The following is a 16,981-nucleotide window of genomic DNA, read 5'->3' as shown; positions in this document are numbered from 1 at the left end:
AGTAATCTCCCGACAATTCACGAAGGTACAAGATATTTCCAGAAAGCAGGGGGCGTGACCTCGCTGACGCAACAATACTATCAAGTTGAAATAGCGACTTTTTCTTTTCAATTACATATGAATTACAAAAATAATAATGTCTATGTCTACAGTTTATGAAGGTAATCATGACCAAACGGATTTCAATAAATTACAAAAAATAACGATCTTAAGTTTGAGCAATCACATCAGAAAGTCGTGTGTGGACTCAAGAAGAATTAATATAAAGGACATTATATGTCGTCTTTAATTGCTCCTCAGTGGCACAGCAGTATGTCTGCGGACTTACAACGCTAAAAACCGGGTTTCGATACCCATGGTGGCCAGAGCACAGATAGCCCCGTCTAGCTTTGTGCTTAACTTCAAAACAAACAAACAATCGTCTTTAATCTAAATTTCTCATATTAAAAGTATTTGTTCATAATTGGGAAAACTAGGTTGGAACAAGTAGTAGAGATTATACGATTTATATTCAACAGGTTGGTTTGAATTATACGAAAAGCTACAGGAAGCTTATCTGCGCTAGCTGTCCCTAATTTAGTGGTAAAAGAAAAGCAGCCAGTCAGTTAGTCAACACCACCCACCGCCAATTCTTGGACTACTCTTTCACCAACAACTTGTGGGATTGACCGTCTCATTATAACGCCCCCACAGCTGAAAGAGCGAACATGTTTAGTGACGGGAATTTGAACCCGTGGCTTTCAGATTACCAGTCGAACACCTTAACCACCAGGATATTCCAGCCCTTAACAACAGTAGAAAATGAAATATATTTGAAAATATAAAAGTACAGTCTGTCAAAAATTAAAGCCTTGATTAATAATATAAGCTGGTCATGAGAAATTGAAACTTTGCTTGACAACATAAGCTGGTCATAAGAAATGAAAGCGTGTCCTGGAATAACAAAGTATCGGGAAAATCAAGGTTTGACATAACAGTGTGAGAACAAATTGTACTACCTTAAAGAAAGGTGTATGAATTTTTCAAAGGTAAAATTTATGACTCGAAAAGTACCTGAATTCTAAAACTTGAAACAAATATGTGACCTTTAAGATATATTTCGATTTTTATTTCTATCTTAATAAGTTCTGACTTATACCCTAAAAGGTTGAAAAGTTACAACTGTTTTTGGAGGGTAGGTTTTTACATACCCTGAGGATTTCACATGTAAAAATCTACTTTTATTACAAATTTGTTTCAAGGTGATTCAGCGTTCTCTCAAACACTTTTTGTGGATATCCCTATCAGCACAGTACTTTAAGATGGCCACAGATTTAGCTGCCGAAATATTCCTTAATTAGTGTTTGTTTTAGATTAAAGCCTCATTGGGTTATCTGTTGTGTCCACCGTGGGAACTCGAATTCCAGATCTTAGCGTTGTATATCCGTAAACTTACCGCTGTCTCTACGAAGGACTCCTTGATTAGTAATTGTTAACAATAGCAATTCACTAAATGACTACAAAACACTCACCTTAATCATACCGAAAGTTACTAAGAATAACATATTTCAGTTAATCAATTAAGTACTAATACGGAAGAAAGAGAGAGTAGGAACCTGCAGCTGTTAATGTTGTTTTATAAAAGTCAACTTCAGTATGCGATACCAACATTGTATGAAGACGAAATTCTGTAAGAAACGAGTACATAATACAAACTTTAGAATTTGATTCAATTATTTTATAAACAAGATATCTCTGGAATGTAGGAGTGGTGGCTCGGTTTGGCACATCTTCGTAAACTTCTTGTCATCACTATTTTTTGTACATCTTTATAGGCATACATTACGAAAGAGAGAAGTAGGGGGTACAGCCAGTCCAACGTTCCAAATGCATTTAAAACGCAAAGTTTATTTACCTTTCGACATGGCTAACTGTGACAATGAGACTCAAATTAATTACAAATTTCATGTCATGATCAAATCAGAACTGCACTTTCAAGCAATGTCACTTCTTAGAAGCCTGCCTATGTCGACGGTAAAGAGTATCAGTCATTGTAGTCTCATATGAGATTTTATGTGTGGAAGATAGCCTGGTGTAGTTTTGAAAGATACACCTTTTTATACACTTTTTATTTCGAAAGAGTGTATAAATTTTTCTTCCTTGTTACTAAATTTTGAACTTTTAATTTTGTCTTTTGTTGGAGGGTTTTTTTGTTTTTGGAATTTCGCGTAAAGCTACTCTATGTCTTCCTGGCTAACTAGCTGTCCCTAATTTAGAAGTGATAGAGTAGAAGGAAGGCAGCTAATCAACACCACCCACCACCAACACTTGGGCTATGCCTTTACCAACGAAAAATGGGATTCACCGTCATATTATAACCACGGATAAAAGGGCAAGAATGTTCTATGACGGGATTCAAACTCGCAACCCGCAGATTGCCAAGCCTCGTTGTAGAGAATTGTAATTGTCATACGAAAATATCTTACCTCACATTAAATAACAAAATCCTTACCATGATCGAATCGAGAAAAAAAAATGAAATATTGATTCTGATCGTCAAGGCTATAAAGATTATATGATAAATATACATATTGAGGAACTTACGTATCTTCACTGACTAGACCTTCTCCTTCATCGAAACGAGTAAAGGCATTGAAAACGACATCTTCTTCGTCAGTACCTACCAAAAATAAATAATGATATGTGTTTTTATGATTTTATAATTTTACTTGACACAGTTATTGACACAGAAAATTCAATATTGAAGTTATTTTGAATACATTATTTTGCTTTATATTTTAGTTTTCCACTCACTTATCTTGTTCTTTGAATTAAATACTTCTGACGCTGGGTGAGGAAGAGGAAAATATGTTGTAATCATGGCATGAGTAGCATGAATTGTTCAATAAGTGTTTATCTTCCAATGTACGCTAGACATTTTACAAGTGTCAGACTAACTTAGTGTTTTCATTCATCTGTGTCATTGTTGTAGGTCTCGAGGCCACCCTTCGGAGGTCTCGGTCTAGACTCTCAGGGTCTCGATGTTTTACAGGTTTCGAAAACGAGACCGAGTTTTAACAGTATTAGACCAGTCACCTACCCAGGATTATTAAGCGCCAAATATCGATTACGCAGCAGTTCATACGAGGCGCGTTGTAGCATCAAAGATGTTTTATTAGTAAAACCCCTTGGTAGTTGGTATTACACCTTTGTATTGATGTTTATAATGCCTCCCTTATTTTTACTTATGTCACCAACTGTCACGTTACCTGAACGTCAGTCTGCAATTATAACATGAGCTATACAAAAATAATTGCTACTATACAGTGCGTTTGTATGAACTTCATCTGGTGCACGTATTTAAGTCCAACGTTAGTGATTATCCCTCATATGTAACATGCCTAAATAGATCTGCTGTGATCCTGTTTAGCTTCAAAGATCATAAATAATTTACTGCCACCAACACTAATTTCATCTGCTGACCTTTTTTATTTTTTATTTTCACAGGAGGAGACGGTACAACAAAGACTTTGGGGTTAACTTGTAAAAGATTTGCGGATATGATGTTAATAAAATTTGTTTGATGCATTTCATTTTTATTCTTCTTGCTTTATTTTCATTGTGTAATTTATTACATGGTCTCGGTCTCGAATCCTCAGGTCTCGGTATTGGACAGTGACTTGAAATTAATACGCTCATTTAATTAATAATAATGTTTGGAATTGTGTCTATCGTTACTCTTTGGTTGTTCAACTCAGAATGATAATTGATAATTTGCATAATATAAAATATCGTGTATCGCACCAGCTGCTGAAAGTCTAGCTGAAATGTACATTAAAAGAATGTTCACAGGTGCAATACTTTGCTTCTCTATTGGAATTGGAATTATAATTGTTTATCATTTCTAAAAAAAAACCCTAATTAACTTAAGATAACACAAATATTTGCGCAGAACTGAACATACCTTCAGTCATTTTATCACCAAATATAGTGAGAAACATGGTGAAATTAATTGGGCCTGTTGCTTCTGCTACCATCCTATCTACCTCAGGGTCAGAAATAAGTCGACCTAAATAATAATAAAAAACACGAATAAAATGATATATATAATTATATTGCTAATTCTTTAAATCCAAAGGTTGGCATTTTTTGTTGAAACAACAGCTTTTTCCACGAACATAGTGTATATGTCCAATAAGTTGTGTAACGTATTGAGAGTTTAAAATAGTCCGAAGCCGATTTACGCTATTTGCCAACAAGATTGACGCACATTGTCTTCGTTTTTCACACAAATACGTTTTAACATATATATATACAACCGTAAAATTTTCAACAATAATTATTACGAATATTTACCACAAGCAAAGTTTTATAAAACAAAATTTCACTAACTTACAAACACAAAATCTTCTTTCTAGTTCAGAGTCTCCTTGATATCCAGCCAGTTAACTTGGAGTCAATGTACGTACAATTGCCGAGAAGCTAACTAAGCTTTGTCAGACACTGAATTGTTGGACCATCGAAGTGAGATAATATTTTCATAAAACCACTAATGTTCAATGAGAATTCAGTAATAGTTTCGGAAAGATACTAACGTCCTACGAGAATCCAAAGACTTTCGAAATTTATACCTGTTCCTGATCAAATGTTGTATATTTTCCGGTTGATAAGGGTTAGCAAAATCACGGTTTCTAGCGTACATGGTTACAACAGGTTCCTAGCAGACTTATATGCTCTCTTCTTTGGCCTTGGTCTTTTTATATCTGCGGGAAATGTTTTTTTTTGAAAGTTGGGACAAAACTGCACTATATTTAGCCGGTTTGTTTTGTTTTTTAATTTCGCGCAAAGCAACACGAGGGCTATCTGCGCTAGCCGTCCCTAGACTAGAGGGAAGGCAGCTAGTCATCACCACCCACCGCCAACTCTTGGGCTACTCTTTTACCAACGAATAGTGGGATTGACCATCACATTATAACGCCCCTACGGCTGAAAGGGCGAGCATGTTTGGTGGGACGGGGATTCGAACCTGCGACCCTCAGATTGCGAGTCGAGCGCCTTATCCACCTGGCTATGCCGGGCCATTTAACCGGTTACGGAAGTGGATATATTGTCGATTTTTGCGTTCACGAATATTCGACAACCTTGGAGAATTGGCGGGAGTTTCGCCATACGTAACTAACACTGTAAGCTAGGCACGTTTTTAAATATAAACTCAATGACAACAAACGTTATCATTAAAATAAATATATAACAAATTCGTTACACGCAATACATATCTGATACTATAAGTTACGCATATTTTTAAATACAAATTTAATCTAAACAACGTTCATATTAAAAATAAATACATAACAATAAATTCGTTACAGTTGAATAATAGAATAACGATTATATACATGCAGGAGTAATTTATCAATCATTCTAAAACAACATCAATTAATTATTTCTAAAGATCTCCTATGGAAAAAACAAAAAAACAGTAATATTCGGTACACAAATCTGACACAGCACAGAAGCCTATTTTGTAGCTTTATGTATAACAACAAACAAACAGTCATTAATCATTTCCACAGTATTTCAATGAGAGAAATGTGGAATTGTACATCACATTACTTACTATAGCCAATTTCGTAATTATTATACTTTCTTGGTAAGATTTCTGTCTGTCTGTCTCCCAGTCCACCCCTCTATTTATTTTTCAATATTTGTAGCAACAAATCACATTTACAACTGCACATGCCATTTTCTTTACTACATATAAAAAGAAAATTGACCAGCTAGATGTTCTTACCTAAAGAATCAAAAGTGACCTTCAGATCATTCTTGGAGATAAAGCCATCTTTGTCTTGGTCAATGAGCTGAAACGCCTGAAATAATCAAAATTACATCAACATCCTTGCCAAAACGGCAAACTTTTCAATCTTTATATTGATATGTTAGTAAAACTTGTGTTGTCACAAACTAAATTATGATTTGTGAAGACAGTGTGGTTTGCGTCATAGTTTAGTAAAAAAATTTAACGACTACGTATCATATCATTAGATAAAAATATTGGAACACCTCATAAAAAACAAGTATCCAATTATATATATATGTGTGTGTTCTGAGAATTTATTTGAAGTTGAACAAGAAGAACTTATGTAATATTTTGAAGCTACCAGTTTATCAGGTTGTAATACTTTTCATTTTAGAGCTATCCTACTCAACACTGATTAGAGTGAAAGAAAATTACTTTTACTTCCTAATTTCACTTCTTGGCTTACTTTACAGGAGACATAAATCTTATGAACTAGTGCCAATCGTCTGTATAATTGGATACCTCCTTAAACTCTTGAACCTGATGCTGGGTAAACATAGAGAAAACGTTTGAGCCTGATCTCTTGGCTCTTTTAGTGGATCCTTTAGATGCTGGAGTAGGAGCGGAGGAAGGAGCAGGTTCGGGAGGTACCTCGGCCGGTGCTGGAGCAGCCTCCTACTTCTTCTTACTCTTCTTCTTTTTCTCTTTTTTTGTCGTCTGCCTATAACACAGATTACATATTTTGTGACTTATGACACTGTACCCTTTCTAGTTATTGCTTTTTTCACTTTTTTATTCAGTTAAAATTGATCCTAGTTATGGATTTTATAAAGATGTTGGCTAAATTATGCGAAATAAACAGACTAGAAAGGTGGTAAAAATACCACCATTAAGTGTTATCAGGAAGTAAAAGGAGACCAATCTGATTGCTTGAGAAAAACAGGTTTTGAAATTAAAGTATTCTCACGCATATAAAATAGTATATTTCATATTGCAAAATGAACTGATCGACATCTTATGTACAAAATTTCTTTCCTGAGTATCTGTCCAGTTATAATATCAAAATTATTAGTAACTATGTTCAACAATTTGCTAAGCTTGCGTAAGGAAAGAACTATTGCAAAAACTAATTGATGAATATTGCTCTTATAACAAAAAATACTCAGCATTCGTTCTGACATAAACAAATTCACACATACGCACACGTGCGCTTAACTGATATGTAAAAAAAAAATATCCCTAGACCAGTATTATGTTGTAGGAGGCGAGACCTCTATTGATCTTCTACACGCGATGAGACGCCATCTCATCCTAGTTAGAAAAATATAGAAATCAGTCTAGTTAAACTGGGAAAAATTAGAAGAACTAAGTTTGGGTGTAGTTAGACCCCAGTGTCTCAATCATATTCTAGAACCCAGGTTAATGAGAAGAAATTATCACAAAATAAAAATATCAATGGTTGGATATGTATTGCTCTTCAACAGTACAACAGAGATCCTTTGATCTAGTAGACCTCTATTTGACGAGTCCTATTTACACAAAGGTCTTCTGAACTCTTGTACCCTCTGCATGCTTGGTATAAATTCCAAGGATGATTTTATATAATTTTATGTTATTTGTTCTCAGTAGTGTTATATTTCAGTGATAAATTGTGGCTTGAAAGAACATCTATACTATTCACTAAAGAATAGCATTCGCCAATCGTATACTAGGTAGAGGTTAGTTTAAAATTGATGAAGAAAATATTACCAACCGAAAGATCTCAGTTTACCGAATCGTTTTATTTTTGATTTATATATTTTTACGATGTGCGCTTTTCAACTATCGTGCGTTTAGTTATATAAATATATGTACATATTTCATAATTTGTGAAAGACACATTTCCAATGCCTTTGGTACTATTGAAAACTTCGTTTGCTGTGAAACGTTTTTCTACCTTAACTAAATATTTCTATTCCTATACATGATTTAACTTTATGACTTTATAAAAGTTTGTTTGTTATGGATTTCGCGCAAAGCTACACGAGGGCTATCTGCGTTAGCCGTCCCTAATTTAGCAGTGTAAGACTAGAGGGAAGGCAGCTAGTCATCACCACCCACCGCCAACTCTTGGGCTACTCTTTTACCAACGAATAGTGGGATTGACCGTCACATTATAACGCCTCCACGGCTGAAAGGGCGAGCATGTTTGGTGTGACGGGGATTCGAACCCACGACCCACAGATTGCGAGTCGAGCACCCTAACCACCTGGCCATGCCGGGCCCATGACTTTATAAAAGTGTCCCTAGCAATGCACTTAGCAATGTAGATAAATGGAAGGTGCATGCATCTCAAACTCAACAGTGGAGTGGGGTTTTTGTAGATAATCTGGAAATTTGTTTGTTTGAAGTTAAGCACAAAGCTACACAATGGGCTATCTGTGCTCTGCCGGTTTTTAGCGTTATACGTCCTCAGACATACCGCTGTGCCACTGGGGGGCATCTGGAATACATAAAATGTATGAAAATAATGTCGTTTAAATTATATGTATAATCTATCCGATTACGTGTACTTTCAGTGTTTTGTATACAGTACAATGAAATTTTAAATATAATTCTCAGATTGGGTTTTTGATCTTGGTCATATGCCATTTTATTAATTTGAGGGTGTGTACACACAAGATAGTTTATACAATACAGCAAATCAATAAAATTTTAAATACACTTGCGTTTGCATATTTCATTGTTTGATGGCCCGGCATGGACAGGTGGTTAGGGCGCTTGACTCACAATCTGAGGGTCGCGGGTTCGCCTTTTAGCCGTAGGGAAGTTATAATGTGACGGTCAATCCCACTCTTCGTTTGTAAAAGTGTTGCCCAAGAGTTGGTGGTGAGTAATGATGACTAGCTGCCTTCCCTCTAGCCTTTCTTTGCTAAATTAGGGACGTCTAGCGCAGATAGCCCTTGTGTAACTTTGCGTGAAATTCGAAACAAACCAAACCAAACAAATCATTGTTTGATAGGTTTTTTTAGTTATAATTTCTTTAGCCATCAATTTTAATTTATTATTTAACGTTATCCAGATGTTCAATGATAATGATCTTGTTAAGAAGAGGCTTCCAAAGATTCGTAAAAATATATACTTCAAGTCGAAGATGAGGTATCATATTTATACACCAGTAACAACCACGCCCAAAAAGGTTATAAGATGAAATCCAGTCCAACAAACAACAATTCGTCATAGCCCTTGCTCCTTGTCACTAGAGCAGCTGGTACACGTGTACTGCTTTTAGATGATTTGCTCGAAAAGCTGATATAGTATTTATCTAGATCAAGCTTTATGAGCATACAACCCGTATAGATGGCGAAAAATATCAGGTAAAGATTATTCCGAGAGTTCAGCTTCACAGTTTATTTGTTGTTCTTTTCTGTTCATTTTTTCTGGTAGTAATAAAGATAATCGTATTTTCATAATTATGATTCATAGCTGTGTCTAGGAAAAAACAAACAAGTAGTCTTTGAATCTATTGGAATGTAGAACCCATAGTAAAAAATTCCATGTATTAAATAATACACTCTAAGAGTTTTCACCATCACTTACTTCACGAACAACCTTATGATCCATTAGAAAAGTTAACATATGATTTATGACTTTTAAGTTTTTATTTGTATCACAAAATGAGTCTTTTTTTATTATACTTGCCAAAGCACAAACAAGGTCTCTCAGATAAGCTTTAAGAAAAAAACTTAATATTTTTTAAGCAACTCGATGAAACTTTTTCTTTTCAACCGATATGCATTAATGAATACCATTTATAACTTTTTCAAAAAGCTCGTTGATAAAGAACTGTCTTTGTTTTCAACAAACGGTTGCTCACCGCTAGAACTCTTAAAATTTCTTATAATTTAAATAGCATTTGCTAAAGAAACCATAGCAGTTTCCTGTTGATTTAGTGATTTATCTTTATATATCTATAATTATATATATATATCCGATTACGTGCACTTTTATTTTATAATATTTATTAATAGGGTGGAGGTTGTGAGTTTTACAAATGTAGAAAATAAGGTGATGTATTCCTACAACAAGGTAATTTTTACATCTAAATATTAAGGGCAAATAACTTCCCATAACTGAATGCAGACAACAAAAGGCAGTAGGAATTGAAACGTTGTGGGTTCAAGCACTCAACTCCTAGCCCTTAACAGATTCTCCATAGCTGCTGACTAGTGTGACATTTGCTCTGGATCATGACTGATAGATGGAATATCCCCAACGCTTTTGGGAGATATGATCACAAAAATGTTCCATTATGATTTAATGATGATGACAAGGACTGTTAATGGACAATTTGTTTTTAATTCTCGTTGTGAACGTTTTGATTTGTACACGTGCGTATATTATTCTATTGCGGTTTACATTAATTCTAAAATACTCCGCTAGGAGTGTAAAACAGTTGAGATCGTTTCGTTTAACAGAGTTGTATTAACCAAGTATAATAACCTGACAACTAGCAACCATAGCTATCGACCTTTCTACAAAACAACTGTTTGTAATTACAATAAGTCTTGCGCACTATCACTGTATCAAGTAGGATTTTAAAGTTTCTTGTATGAATTCTTATTCTGGGTTTATTTATGGTTATATTAAGATAAATATTCAGTAACAAGTTTTTGAACAAAATTATCAGTTGAATTTCAATTAACATTTTATTCAGTAAATGGTCAGTAAAATTCTGGAATGAAACAAGTATCAACAGTTTCCCGTGCCTATTATTTTTGCGTCTTAACACTTTGGATAAGACTATAACAAATAAAATTAGACTGAACTAAAAAGAAGAAATATGGTGATCAATGTATATAATCCGTAAGTCTGAATTAATTTCCATCTTTTTAAGCCAAATCTTTTTGTTCATCGCAATTTTAATAGTTCACCCCCACCCCCATTTTCAAACGACTGTGTCAACCTAAATTAGATTATTTAGAGATTCCCAATATGTACAGTAACCGTACAAAATTCATATGTGTAAGTGATGCAAATTATTATTACCATTAATTTAACTCGCACCTAATGTTAAAACTGTCTAAACATCAGTAACTATATTGATTTCATCAACAACAAAAAAAATTTAAATTTATAAGCTTAACAAATACACGAAAATATTTAAATTATTCTTGCTTGTAAAATTCACAATTTACTTATAGTTTATGCGTAAAAGTTGGACAAATATTTCGTTATTTTAACGTACAGGCTCAACTACTGGTATGTACTTTTGAATTATCTATTTCTAAAAGTGGCTAGGCCTATACCTTTAGTAACAACTCGTCAGAGCTTACTAAATATAAATATTCAATCTGGAGAGATTTTAAGTTTATATTTTAAGAGGAGTGGCTTACTGTGGAAGCATAGACTTTTCTTTAGTCGACCGTTCTGTAAGAAAAGTTTTGACTCATATTGTTCTATAAAAGCAAGTAGATGCAACTAACATATAACACTTGTAGGTTAAAAAACTATCTAAGATGATCAAGAAAATTGAAAATTCAGCAAGTTTGTGCTTCTGAGGTACTCAGAAATCAGAAGAGAGAGAGAAACGAACAAGCAAAGAAACTGTTACATAAAGTGCACGCTAAGCAGCATAGATTATTTGATTATAGGTTATTTAGGATTTTCGCATAAAGCTATAGAAGGGTTATTTGAACATAGCCATAAGTGTCTATTACACAGGGTAAAAGAGGCCTAAAACACAACTTTGAATACAGGCAGTGCAGCTATGTATTTTGTCCCCTCTCCGTTTTTTTCCCTCAGTGTACATACTCTATTATTCAAAACTAGTCACTTTGGAAAGTTATATTTTCTTATGGCATCTTACATTGACTTTTACTAAAACTTTTAAATTACAAAAGTTTTGATTTGCTATTTATACTTACTTGTAACAATAGTACTTGTTCTTTGCGATTTAACGCTAAAAATGTTCCCTTCGCTTGTCAGAGAGTCTTAACCATGGTTTGCTTAAAATAAAGTTGTAGGACGTAATGTTTTTGTTTTGCATTCTCTCACTTTCCAGCAAAGTCAAGCACTCATGCGCAAGGTTGTTCCTAATTTTGAACTGATAGACTGACAACTCTTTGGCTACTATTGTCTGAAAGAATATTGGAATTCGACTGTCATTTTTACAGCGCACCAACGGTCTGAGAGCGCAGAGCGAACTTTTACAGCAACGAGACGAATACCATGAACTTTCCAATTTACAGCCCAGGTACACAAACCACTAGGACACACCCGACCATAAACAACTTGAGAAATATAAATAGTTATGGAAACCTTTCAATATGCAGCATGAGAAAACAAAATCAATTACTGACACTACACGCTGAGCAATATGAGAAAACAAACTCAGTTACTGAAGCCGCACGCTAAGCGGTTAGAAAAAGCATACTCAGTTCTTTGAAACCACTCACTATACGGCATAAGAAAATATAATTAATTGCTGAAATAATTACAGAAATTAGTCATAGAAAACGCACTCCAAGTGACATTGAAAAAACAGTTACTTACAGAAACCATACTTTGAGCGATATGTGAAAACGAAATTTTCTTGTTTCAACTTTAAGAGTATTTTATTGGATAACTTTTTTCTTGTACCTTCAACCCAACAACTCTAAATTTTTCGAAATACGAAACTAAACACCAAGTGTTACGATATTTTCTAATAAACAATGACCTTATATTCAATTTTTAGACTTAACTGAGCATAAGTTGTTCAAAAAAGTCTAAAAGAGATATAGTTTTGTAATTTCTGAATTGGAAAACTGAAACAGAATATAAAGAAGTTATAACTACGAATTTCTTTCATCGTACGTACATTTATATTTTGATCTCCATATAGCAATCAGAAAAATAACTCAAAAGGATCGAGAACATTTGTAGAGTGATTCTGATGAAGACAGCTTCTCGAAATCATTCGAAAAAAGCTAGTGTTTGGGTCTTGCTGCAATTGAGCCAATTTACTTTTTGTCTAAAACATATCGGCGTATAGGACTAAAGTTAGGAATTGCCCTAGTGGTTTCTGTAATATATACAAAATTTATGAATTAATTTCGATTTTTTTTTGGAGCTGGGAAATGTATTTAAAAAAAAATGCACAAAGCTGCATCAGGGACTATATGTGCTCTCTCCACCGCGAAGGCCTGTCCCCGAATTTTAACGTTATAATTTTTCAGAGTTACCGCTAAGCCATCGGGGTATTGGGGGGGGGGGTAGGGTCGTCATTCCTGAAATCAGTGATTTGGGGTTATTTCTTCGATAAACGAAGCTCGGGGGACAATTTCTGAAACGAAAAACAATTAAATATTAAGGAAAATATGACATGATGAAATCTATATGGATTATACTGTGGTTGTAACATACTGGGCATTATACCATCCTTATTATATTTAATCTTCATTGCAGAAATGGCAATTTTAATATGATAATCGCTAGAAAAATCATTTTTTAATGATCGTGTATCTGCTTCAACTTCAATACAACATCTTCAGGCTTTACTGTGCCATTACTGATGATTTCTTGTGTGTGATTCCAATCCCCCATTTTCTTATGTCAATATCAATTGAATGTCTTATTCACCTGGTATGTCAAATCGATTGGGATATCTTTGAATAAGTTCATGATGTTAGAAAAACATGTAGGTTCAAGAAGTCTTGATAGAAATGAATAAAAACCCTACAACGGGAGCGCTTTCGAAAGGTGGACCTTTCTTCTTCAGGGGCAAACTGAAGAAGGAAGGTCCACCTTTCGAAAGCGCTTGGGTTATAGGGTTTTTATTCATTTCTATTTCGAATAAGTTTTTCCCTCATCTGACCTGGACACACGGTTTAGCTTAACCACTACACGTAAACAATCACATTCACAACCACACCTAGAACATTTCAAGCATGTTTCATTTCTACATCGTTTTACTTTACATTTAAAAGTTAACTTTTCTATATTGGCTCTCACGGTCTCGGGTCAGGTCACGGACCTGGTTCAGCGACCTAGATCTCGAAAATAGTGCCAAACATCTTTTTGTATAATCCAACCAACCAAAACGACTTCTTTTTTCTTTTTTTTTTTTATCCACATGAAGATGCCGGGCTGGCTTAGGTGGTAGGTGTTAATGTGCTGTACAAATAACATAATAGGATGTCGACAGAATTTTGAGAAATGAATTGTCCTAATCGTAGGCTCTGGCGTTGCTAAAGGCTCTTTCCGACACCGGTAATCATGATAATAATAATAATATTAATACTTGCGACCTATTTCACACCTTAGTTCGTAAGTGTATTGTACATTAATTCATGATTTACTGCAGACAGCGAAAGGAAGTAGGAGTTGATTTTCCTTAGTTGCTGGTTAGTTTGATATCGACATCTGGATCTTGTCTGATAGATGGAATATCAATCAGACAAAACGTATAAAAACGTATGAAATAAATATAAAGAAGTAAACATTAAGGAGATTTTGCTGATAGTTTCCAATAAGTATTTTTAGTTTTTAATAAGGTCATTTAAACAACTTGGCACTACTTTTATGCGGATGAACACCTGATCGCATATAAAGGCTTGTGTAGAGTCTGAAAATCAGTAGTTATACTGTTTAGTTTAGATAACTTGGTTGGGATTTTATACTAGTATAATTTGTCTACTGTGCTACTAATTAGTGCTTTACTACTACAATGGTGGTTGGAATGCCAACCTCAGGAGGTAAGTTTACCTTACTTACTCCCAAGTGGTATTGCCTTATTTCGTTTTTCTTTCTTTCTTTTTCTTTTACTTTTTTTTATTCTTATTTATTTATTTCTTTTACTTTGAAGAGCAGTCACCTTCCCACAACTGTCTGCAGGAAGTGAAGGGCGATACAGATGTGGGACATTGTGGGCTAGAGCACCCATATCTCGCTCTTCTAATTTCTACTTCTTTGATTATTTTCTTTCTCTTTATTGAATTTCTTCTTATGAGACTGGCGCAATGTGGTTCCTATTTCAGCAGTCACCTCGAAAACCCAGGGCACATTATATATCCTACATTATAGCCTGTACCCTGGAGAGCCTCTTGATTTATGCAGCGTCTTTGATTTGATTTTTGTTTGGGATTGTTTTTGTTCCTTTGGATGTCATTTATCACAGGCTTGGATCTGATGTTTTTAATGCAGTTCTTTTTTATATATATTTTGTATTGCTTGACTGTTTGAGTATTGATTTTCTATACATATGTATGTATGTATATGTGTGTGTGTGTATATATATATATACATATATATGTACATATGTGTGTTTAGAGGGAAGATAGTTTAATTAAATAATTTTATGTAGTTCAGGGTCATAATTATATGAGTTAAAGAATACACATGACTGACATGTTCAAAACATATGTTCAGTTGCAATTAGGTTATGACACTAACATAGAATACATGAAGCTGCGCACATAAAAAAATTAGATGTTTACTCAGTGACTATGAAAATAGTAACTTTAAGATTAAAGTTCTCTATATCTAAACAACAACTCATGGTTATTACTCGATATTGTGAAGTATATTCACAGTTAGTTTCTTAATGTGTTTTTTTTTGTTATCACCATTAAGAGGTTCACGAAACAGTGTTCATAACACAAAGGAAAAAAACAAAGAAATTTTTTTTTGTTTTTTTCAAGCTCCAACGTATAGTTTAACGTATTATTTACATAGTTTATACAATGTTATCGTTAACAGAATCTTTAAAAGTGAGATGTAGTGCGTATCGGGTTTCTAGTTGCTTGCTGGTTCACTCTTTCGTTATAAAAGTTCATTCCCCCTTTAATCAGGGCCTAAAATGGTGCCTGTACTGTAATGCCTTCTTATTTTCTTGGCTAAATTGTTTTCTTTTCTATCTGATGGATTTATATTTCTTGTTATAGACACTTTTAATTATTTCACGATTTTGACTTGAGGATAATTCTAAGATATTATCGATAAAGTTGTGCACTTTAGTGGATTTTTGACTAAATTTGACTATTCATAAATTTGTGATCGAAAATTAAATGTTATTTGCCCACTTCATGGTGAAGACGTAAATGTCTTTAAAAACTTAAAAATTAAAACCCTTTGAAACATGAGTTTGTAAACTTTTCTTCGCTAACAGAAATGAAAAGATAAAACACGCTGAAATTGTCCCTTTTTATATATATAAACCAGAATACAAAATTGAGGCAAACAAACAGATTTACGTTTCACGAATATTTCATTTATGACAACCATAGTGTCACCAGTATAGGAGAAACCATGGTCGTAATAAATGAAATATCTGGGAAGTACAACTGTTCTTGTTTTCGTCAATTTTGTAATTAAGGCATTTCACCAAGTACCGACTATTCCAAGTATGAATTATAAACCACAATATTTTGGATCCTTGGTTTACAGAATATATACCAGATACGGTGCAAGATCTGTTCGCATTGTATAAATGAAACCGGTTATTTTTAAAAAGAATTTAGAGAAGATAGTACAAAATAACTAAAACAAAACTAACACAGAAATTTAAACATGAGTAATTTAAACAACATATTAGAATGTTTAAGCGAAAATGACAACGCGAAATAGAATAAAATTAACATACCATTCTACTAAACTGGAGAGATGAAGAAAAGATAAATGGAAATGAGGTGCGCCTTTCACCAATCGGTACCGTAAAGTGCTTTAATCAAGAAGTAACAAGCAATCCTCCAGATTGGCACTAGTCAGTATTGTCTGACGTCACTGTGTAGATCCAATGAAAGGCAAGATTCGTGAGGTCTGTGCATGTATAGAATAAAGGAAGAACCAATAATGTAACGTGGTATATTTATCTCAAGACCGTTACACCCGATCTTTGAAGAGCAAGCAGAATTAGATGTGCTTGCTCCATATAAGAGGAAAGTGAACCACACTTAAAATACAGGCCACTGTTGAGATAAGCAACTTACAAAACTATTTTGCTTTTTACAAGATCGGTTACTGAATAATTTAAAGGGAAAGCAAGTTTACAATAATATAAGGGAAATTATAAAACTTTTGTTTGGCCACAAACTGAAATGATTAAAAACTTAAGTAACGTTTAAAAAATGTTTTATCCTGTATGAATAAGTTTTATTCTTAATACAGGAATATTTTTATCTAAAGGAAATGCTTAGTTTAATAATGGCTGGAGACGGCTTAAATGGGTAATGAAGAAAAACTTTA

General features: G+C 34.0%; 1 pseudogene; it reads right to left on the bottom strand.

Annotated features, from left to right (window-relative positions):
* Positions 1-2,583: 2,583 nt before the first annotated feature.
* The window catches only part of LOC106472725, a 44,196-nt pseudogene continuing 29,798 nt past the window's right edge, over positions 2,584-16,981 (bottom strand).

The sequence above is a fragment of the Limulus polyphemus genome, unplaced genomic scaffold (genome assembly GCF_000517525.1).
Source record: "Limulus polyphemus unplaced genomic scaffold, Limulus_polyphemus-2.1.2 Scaffold5556, whole genome shotgun sequence".
Taxonomy (NCBI): domain Eukaryota; kingdom Metazoa; phylum Arthropoda; class Merostomata; order Xiphosura; family Limulidae; genus Limulus; species Limulus polyphemus.
This window is presented reverse-complemented; position numbering and strand designations above follow the sequence as displayed.